Source organism: Dioscorea cayenensis, chromosome 16, assembly GCF_009730915.1.
Source record: "Dioscorea cayenensis subsp. rotundata cultivar TDr96_F1 chromosome 16, TDr96_F1_v2_PseudoChromosome.rev07_lg8_w22 25.fasta, whole genome shotgun sequence".
NCBI classification, from domain to species: domain Eukaryota; kingdom Viridiplantae; phylum Streptophyta; class Magnoliopsida; order Dioscoreales; family Dioscoreaceae; genus Dioscorea; species Dioscorea cayenensis.
In genome coordinates, this window is record NC_052486.1 from 14,097,386 (window position 1) to 14,106,742 (window position 9,357).

The 9,357-nt window shown below is 40.5% G+C and overlaps 1 non-coding gene and 1 pseudogene across 1 annotated transcript; both read left to right on the forward strand.

The window, feature by feature from the left end:
• The first annotated feature begins 844 nt into the window (after positions 1–844).
• LOC120279910 lies at positions 845–950 on the forward strand. Its single transcript, XR_005542212.1, has one exon. It is a non-coding gene; the product is annotated as a small nucleolar RNA R71 (small nucleolar RNA).
• A 7,031-nt stretch (positions 951–7,981) lies between these two features.
• On the forward strand, positions 7,982–8,952 carry LOC120278525 (annotated as a pseudogene).
• The last annotated feature ends 405 nt before the right edge of the window (positions 8,953–9,357 follow it).

The following is a 9,357-nucleotide window of genomic DNA, read 5'->3' on the forward strand; positions in this document are numbered from 1 at the left end:
CTACGACCTCGGGTGCGTGTTCTTTCGGCTTTTCACTCGGAAGCCGCCCTTCAACCTCACGACCGCTTCTCAAAGCGATCGCCTTCACATCTTCTCTCGGGTTGGTTTCCGTGTTGCTTGGTAAACTTCCATGTGGCCTTTCGGAAAGAGATTTCGCAATTTGCCCCACTTGATTTTCAAGGTTGTGCAAGGAGTCGGTGTGATTGCGAAGTATAGCCTCGACTGATTCAAATCTTGTATTTGCCGATTGAATAAATCTAGCCAAGTGCTTCTCCAAATCCGTCATTCGGGTTTCCAAACCTGAAATTTTGTTTACCACTTGAGGGGCTTGTTGTTGTTGTTGGAACCCCGATGGCCCCATGGTCTTCTGTGGTCCTTGATTACTCCATGAAAAATTGGGATGATTCTTCCAAACTGAATTGTAGGTTTTGCTGTATAGATTCCCTTGAGGTCTCATTCCATTACCTACAAAGTCGACATTCTCAACTGAAGAAACATCACCAATGACAATTGGACAATCGGAGGGAGCATGTCCTCCACCACAACCGGTGCAATTGGTCACGACCGCCACTCTATTCGAAGCTATAAGATCTAGCTTCTTACTCAAACTCTCCACTTGGGCCGCCAATGAAGTTACCGCATCAATTTCATGGAGACCCGGCCACCTTTTTTCTTCTCTCTAGCGTTCCCACTGGTAGCTATTTAACCCCATTTCCTCAATCAATTAACGAGCCTCGTCGGGGGTCTTGCTACCTAAAGGTACCTCCTCGCCCGCATCCAAGAGTTGCCTTGTACTCGGGTTCAAAACCATTGTAGAAGTTTTTGAACAATCATCCACTCCGGGAATCCATGTTGCGGACACTTGCGAGGAGTTCCTTGAACCTTTCCCATGTCTCAAATAGAGACTCCAATTCCAACTGCATAAAGGATGAGATCTCATTCCTAAGCTTTGCTTGATTTTTCCGGGAGGGAAATAGCAGGGCTAGAAAAAGCTTCTACCATCTCCTCCCATGTAGTGATTGATGCCCTAGGTAATGAGTGTAGCCACCGATTTGCTTTCCCCTTTAAGGAAAAATGGGAAGGCTCTCAATTTGATGGCATCATTCGTCACACCATTTATCTTCAGCATGTCACACACCTCGAGGAAGCTCTCTATATGACTATTTGGATCCTCATCGGCCAAACCGTTGAATTGTGCGGACTACTGCAGCATATGGATGAATGCTGGCTTTAGCTCGAAATTCTGAGCTATAATTGGGGGACGCACAATACTCGATTGTGTCCCCAACACTGAAGGTCTGGCATAATCGGATAGTGTCCATTGTTGCTCATTTTGTTCTGCCATGTTGTCAGATCCTTCTATTTCCAAATCAGCTGGATTAGGCTGTTCTTGTACAGGTTCTTTCCCTTTCTTTCGAAGTGTACGTTCAAGCTCAAGGTCTCCTTCAATCAATATTGATGGATTCCTTCGGGTCATAACCTGGAGCGACACCAAAAGTAAAGAAAAAGAAAATCAGAATGATGATAGAATAAGAAGATATGAAATAGAATGAAGGGTAAATAGCTAAGACAACAAAGTGCAAAGTATCTCTAAACGCCTATTCCCCGGCAACGGCGCCAAAAACTTGACAAGTTCCCCTTGCTTATATCCTGCAAGTGCACGGGCTTGTCGAAGTAATAATCCCGGGTGAGCAGGGTCGAATCCACAGATAGTAGGGAGTGAAAATACTTAATTTGATCCTTAGCTATGTGGAAGATCAATTGTGATAGGTGTGAAATTGATTCAATTCTCAACAATAAAATCAACAAGTGAAAGAGCAAAAGTAAGAAGAGGGTAAGGCAATCGATAAAGATGGGGTACTCGGATAATATTTCACCTAGGATAATCGCTTCAAGTGCAAGAACTTTCTATTATGCTTCATAATCAATGTAATGGTGAGTCATGGAAATCCTTACATACATAGTCCCAAATCTAAGGTCAACTATGCCTAACTCTATACATGTCCAGGAGGAGAAATCAAACAATCTCAACACCTCGCACTCGCATAGAGTTGCAATGAACTCTAGGGATTCCAAGTGATAAATCTCTTCCTAAATATAGACCTAACAATTTGGTACAGGCGGAAGGTCCCTAGCCACAATTAAGCCCTAAATACTAAGATCCTCTCAACGCTTCACTCCATTGCACGCGCAACTAGGCCCCAGCGGAGGTTCATCCCTTAGACCACTCACTCTATTATGGCCGCAAAGAACTCAAGGAACGGAGGTAGAATCTATCATGCCGGAGGGGAAAGGGGACGCTCCTGTACCTCTCGACTCACCCTCTCAACCCTCTCCAACCTAGCTTTGTCTAACGCTCGTGGTGTGTCACTCACTCATAAGGTTACTAACAAGAACTCTCAACCCTAGTGTCACTCTAGGGGAAATGTTCATACAATCAAGCATTCAAGGTTGGAACTCACAATAAACATCAATTTATTGAAATCATAATAAAGAAGTTCAATGAAACGAATACATCCTAGGGTTCACAATCATCTAAGTTCCCACTAGGGGTTTAGCTCTCCATGGAGCTTAATACAATCAAAGAAATCGAATATAAAAGCAATGAATCCATAAAGAAACCCCCTCGATGGTCGTGTCGATGGTCTTGTGGAGAGTCCTCTACTCGTCGTCCAAAGATTCCTTCGTCCGGGTATAGGATATGCCTTGATCGAAGCTCCCCTACCAACCTTCTTCCTAATGGAATCACGATGTCGGAGCCGTAGAACTTCCCCAAAACCTTGGCCAATACCCCTCGAAACCCTAGCCGAAGTCCTCTCACAAGTTGGGGAAAAGATGGAGAAAAGAATACCAAAATCGGGGCTGAAATCGGCTTTAAATAGGGCTGGAATCGGGCGACTGCACGGGCGTGTATGATGTCACACGCCCCTGTGGAATTTCCACACGGGCATGGATAATTTCCACACGCCCGTGTGGATTCTCTGTTTCTCTGATTTCTCGGCCGGGCTGCTACAGTACTTGCTACATTGTCTTGTTACAGTAACCTGCTTCAGTACTATGCCGGAAATACTCCCGAATTCCATACTTTCATTGGGGTAACGGAAACGGGCACACGTTTACGTCGTGAATCACTTGCCTCTTCAATGATGTGCACATTGGTGGATCTCTTGTTCTTATATGCATAAATCAGAATGTTCGAGTGTGACTGCCTTTGTGCCCCTCCAAATGAATGTGATGACTCGAATACGAGGAGGTTGGCACACACTCTAGCATCTCACACCTGACCTATGTCTTCGCGTTTGAACCTTAGCAAGATCTCCTCCAAAATAGGTGCATTATGATCCACATTGGCCTATTTCCTTCATACTCGGCCTCACAACCCTACCTGCATAAAAGTAACATAAAAACACACATATTAATGTAAAAACCTGAGAAAAGTAATGCTCAACATAAGGAATGAACGCTTCGCATTCATATCGCACAAGCACTTATCAGTTGTCGAAGTAATAAAGTACCCAGGTGAGTGGGTAGTCTAATTCATAGGGAATAAATGCGCAAAAACAAGAAGTATTGCTATTTAGCTAAAGTGAAATTAATTTGTGATTTGATTCAAGATATTGATGCAAAGAAAAGCAAAAGAGAAAAAAGAACAAGCACAAGTATTTGGAGAGGACAATTAATGGTAAAATGGGGTATTCGGACAATGCTCACCCTCGGACTAATGTTTCAAGTGCAAGACTAATATTATGCCTCCTAATTGAAGTTTAATGAGTCATGGAGATCCAAAGACACACAGTCCCAAACCTAAGGTCAACCGTAACTAGCCCTCTACACTATGCCCGGTGAAAAGGGATACTCTCAACACCTCACACTGTGTGGGACTGCTTGAAGCTCTAAAGATTCCAAGTGATAAACCCTATTCCCTAACCTAAATCTAACCCTTTGGTCCAGTCGAAAAGACCCCTAATCACGATTAAGCCCTATCACTAAGGATTACTCAACACTTCACTCTGTTACTAGCGCAACTAATCCCCAGTGGAGTTTGTCTTTTAGCACTTCACTCTATTATGATTACAAAGAGCTCATGGAATGTGAAGGTAGGATAAATCACATCGGATGGGAAAGGGGCGTTTTGCTACCTCTCGACTCGCTTTCTCGATCCTCTCCAATCTTGTTATCTCTAACCCTAATGAAGCGTCACTCATTCAAAATGATTAGCTAGATAGATTCACAACCCCAGCGTCACTCTAAGGGAAAATCAAATAAATAAACACACAAGATTGAAACACAATTAAAACATCAATTAAGAAAAACATAGTAGAAGTCAATGAAACAAAATCATCCTAGGGTTTACAAGTACAAGCACCCACTAGGAGTTTAGCTCTCCGTGGCGAAATATAAAATCTAAGATAAAGTCAAAAATAAATGCAAGAAATCCATAGAGATAACCCCCTTGTCATCCATGTCGATGGTCTTCAAGAGCCCCCTCGTCTTCTCTAAAGACTCCTTCGTAAAGCCTAGGGAACACCCTGTCGAATCTAAGCCGTCGGAAGCTCCCCTAATAACTCTCCTCTGAAGGAAAATTGATCTCGAATGCTGTAGGAACACTACAAAATCCTAGTAAAAGCCTCTCCAAACCCTAACCGCGCTCTCCCTAAAAGATAGGCAAAAGGTAGGATCAAGATTTCCCAAAAAATACTTGCGAGGCAGTATTTAAATTGCTGAAATAGGTCATCCACACGGGAGTGTGGAATTTCCATAAGGTTGCGTGGATTTCCAGACTTCTCATTTCATGCACGCTGTGAACAGTAACTATTACAGTAATTTGATGCAGTGGTTTACTACAGTAAATTGCTGTAGTACTCCCAACTTCAATTTTTTCATCAAGGCCGCATAATTGGGCACACATCCATGCGGTAAATCATATTGCATCTTCACTTTCGAGTACATTGATAAAGCTCTTGACAATGTTATACAAGTTGGAACATATGAGTGTGACTACCTTTATACCGCTCCAATTTGTGTATTCACTTGAACGTTTTGGAGGTTGACACACACCCACATGTCTATAAGTACAACTTGTGCCTTGATCCTTGTTCAATACAAGAATTTCCTCAAAAATTGCATCCATGATCTATTTTGCTCTCTTTATTCCAAACTTGTCTACAGCCGTATATGCATAAAAGAACACATATACAAGACAAATGAGACATAATTTCCTACAAGTGATGCTCAATGTAAGAAAAGTATACTTAGTAACACTTATTCACAAGCACTTATCAATTGGTCATGAAGGTACTATAGCAAGTTACTATTTATGACAGTGAGAAATTTCCACACAGGCGTGTGGAAAAATTTGCAGCCCACACAAGCGTGTGGCAGCACATGACAGGCACAAATTTCTAATTATTAAAGGCCATTTTGCCCAATGTTTGGGGAATTTTTTCACAGCTTTTGAGTGGAAAGGCGGTTAGGGTTTGGAGAGGAGGTTTTTGCGACTTTGGGGCATTTCTTCACCAACTTTGATCAATTTCTCCTCTGTCATAGCATCAAGGAAGCCATAGGTGACCCTAGCTTCAGAGAGGAATCCATCAAGATGTTAAAACTACCCAACAAGGCCATTATCACGAATTTAAGTGGGTCTATTTCAATGGATTTTACAGATTTTCACTCTATTATTTGTTTTGTAACATGCTCTATGGAGAGCTAAACCCTAAAGGGTATTTGGGCATGTGAACTCTAGGATTTTATTCTTTCTATTGATTTACAGTGTGCTTTCCTTTTAATCCGAGTTTCGTTGAGCTTTAATCTTGTGTGTTTAATGCGTGCTTTCTTTATTGATCTATTGATTGATTGGTTTTCATTGATTTATTAACCTTGGTGAGAGAGAGGTCTCCATTAGGGTTAGAACCTCAAGATTAAAGAAGATTGAGAGGGTGAGTCATGAGATAGTGGATCGCCCCTTTCCTCCGATTGGTGTATTCTATCTCAAGTATTCCCTAAGCTCTAAAACAACCATATGTGGTGTGAGGTGTTGAGAGAGTTCTCCGTTGGGACCTGATAGGGGGTTGAGGGCCTTTCATCTAGAAGTAGGGCTAGCTCTATTCTTCAGAATCGGATACATCCTTTGGAATCCCTATGCGGTCATATATGGTGTGAGGCGTTGAGACTGATAGATTTCTCCATTGAAACCTTGTAGGGGACTAGTATCGGTGATCTGGAGACAGGATCCGATTATCTTTGGATTTCCACAACTTAACTAACTCGGTTTAGGAACTTAATACACCCCTTGCGTATCCGCAAGAGCACGGGTCGCACAAGTAGTAAAGTGTACCCAATGGGATCAGGTAGTTGAATCCAAAGGGACTCATATAGCTCTCGATACTTGCTCATTTTCCAATATCTAGCTAGTTCAAAGATTGGGATTGAATTATTTAATCTACTAAATGAGAAAAGAATAAAGAAGGAAGAAAAGACTAGGTTTTAGGTTGAGGAGATAGCAGTGGAAAGGATAGTGCCCCGGATTTATCCTTTTGACAAATGCAATGACTAGGCAATGATTCAAGAGTTTATTCTTGGACCGTGGTAAACGCCTACAGAGGGTTTGATAACATACGTCCTTACCCAAGGCTCAGAGAGGACTTAACCCCTTGTTTATATATAAATAATATAACGCATGTCCTAATAAAATTCAATGTCCTAATAGAAACCAAATCCCAGTTTAATGTAAATTCTAATATATCCTAATCATAGCTATATTTAGAATTAAAATTTAAATGTCCCAATCTTAATCTTAATAGATTATTTGGTTGTTTTGGACTAGAATGCAAATTCCACGGTAAATCCAAAATGCAAATTACAAAATTGCCCAAGAGAACATATCTCGAGGCAAAAAAATGAAAATTACAAAATTGCCGCAGAGATCATATCTCGAGGAAAAATGCAAATTACAAGATTATCTTTAAGAACACATATCTCGAGGCAATCTCAAATCTTAGGATAACCAAACACACATCCCAAGACGATCTTAAATTTCATGTAGCCTGAGAGCATATCTAGGCAACTGTAGAAATGCAAATCCTAAAGCACTTGAGCACACATCCCGAGGCAGATTCAATTAAGTGAATTAAAAAATAATAAAATAAAATAATAATAATAATAATATAAAATAATAAATAAATAATGAATATATAATAAATAATAATAATAATAATAAATAATAATAAATAAAACAATTAAATTAAATAAAAATAATAAAATAATAATAAAATAAAAAAAAATAAAAAAATATTGAAATTTAAAATTATTTAAAAAAATAAATTAATTAATTAATTAATTAAAATTTAAATTTAAAATTTAAAAATAAAAAGAAGAAAAGAATCTGATCTTACCTGCTTCGTTATGATCTCACGGGGGAGTTAGGGTTAGGATAAGGATGATGGGGTTTTTGGGATTAGGATAAGGACGAAGAGAAGTTCTTTTAAATAGATAGAGTGAAAAAAAGGGAGGAGGAGACCAAAAAAAAAATCTCTGAAAGAAAGAAGCTATAAGGTTTTTTATCTCTTCCCCTATGCTACCATATATATAGATATATATATATATAATATATAAAAAAAAGAAAAAGAAAGAAAGAGAAGAGAATTCCAAGTGCTGATGTCGCCGCCGCTTGACGCCTTTACCGACATGGTTGAGTGGCTGAAATAATGCCGCCAACTATGTCCGGTACCCGCTGCCTCTACTGCCTATCGTTTGATGCTCGCCGCCGCTTGATGCCGTTGCCACTGCTCGCCGCCAAAGCCTATCACTTGTCGTAGTTTGTTTGATGGTGTTTCTACTCACCATGGATGCTGCTCACCGTTGTCGCTGCCTCTCTCTTTCTCTCTCTCTCTCTTTTTCATCTGCACAGAGACGCGCGTAAAATATAAAAAAAGCCAACGAGCAGAGAAATACAGTGGAGAGAGAGAGAGAGAGAGAGAACGAGATGCAACGCCGAGGTCTCATCTCGATCACCAAATCCCTAGTCTACCCGAAATCTCCAATTCATCTATATCGATTTATCTCTTCTACAGCAACCCTTCTTCAAACCCTAGACTCGTCGCCCTCTCCTCAATCTTCATCTCCGCTTGCTCCGCCACAAACCCTTGCTGAGCTCCGTCATCGCCTTGCTGCTAACTCTCCCGCACTTACCGACTTCGTCTATTCTATTAAGGTCGGAATTAAGAAGAAGCCCTTGCCTAAGCTCAAATGGACGAAGGAGACCATTCATGGTATTGCCAAGTATGCGGCCATCAAGGCCAAGCTCAGGGAGCTCAAGCTTCATACTGTTTGCGAGGAAGCGAAGTTTCCTAACATCGGTGAGTGCTGGTTTGGCGGTGAGACTGGCAATTCCACGGCAACGATTATGATTCTTGGGGATACTTGTATGCGAGATTGCAGGTTTTGCAATATGAAGACATCAAGCTAGATCCCAATGAACCTTCAAATGTTGCTGAAGTAATTACCTCATGGGGTCTAGAATATGTTGTGATTACAAGTGTTGATCGAGATGACTTACATGATCAAGGAAATGGTCATTTTGTGGAGACAGTGCAGAAACTGAAGATTTTAAAGCCAAAGATGCTTATTGAAGCACTTGTTCCTGATTTCCGTGGAGATCCTAGCTATGTTAAGAAAGTTGCTACTTTTAGATTAGATATCTTTGCTCACAACATTGAGACTGTCGAAGAATTTCAGGGTTTAGTACAAGATCACCGTGCTAATTTTAAGCAATCAATTGATGTTCTTCAGATGGCAAAAGATTTTGCTCCTGCTGGTACTCTTACAAAGACCTTAATAATGTTGGGTTGTGGTGAAACACCTGATCAGATAATTAGCACAATGGAGGAAGTGAGAGCAGCTGAAGTTGATGTCATGACCTTCGGTCAGTACATGAGGCCTTCAAAGCCTGTATGAATATATATCAGGTGTGGTATTTGAATAACATTTCCTTCGATCCAAAGCAACACCAATGGTTAGTCAACGATTAAAATTTATATCCCAAAGGCAATGACAAATTTCAAAACGATAACGAGGTGCATGTCGCATACAACAGCTAGCCAATCATGCAATGCAGTAATAAGGCACATGCAGCGGTGACTTATTTCAAAATGGCAATAAAAATTTCAAAACGACAATGAGGCACATAATGCGGTGGCAAGGCACAGGAAGTGGCAATGATATATGATATATGTATATACAAAAGGCATATATTGACGTAAATGATGTATTAAATATATGAAATAAAATAACAAAATTTATAATTTCGCAAATCTTCTTATTTTTACTCGTACTTCTTCCCTTAATCGGAGGTTCCTAAGA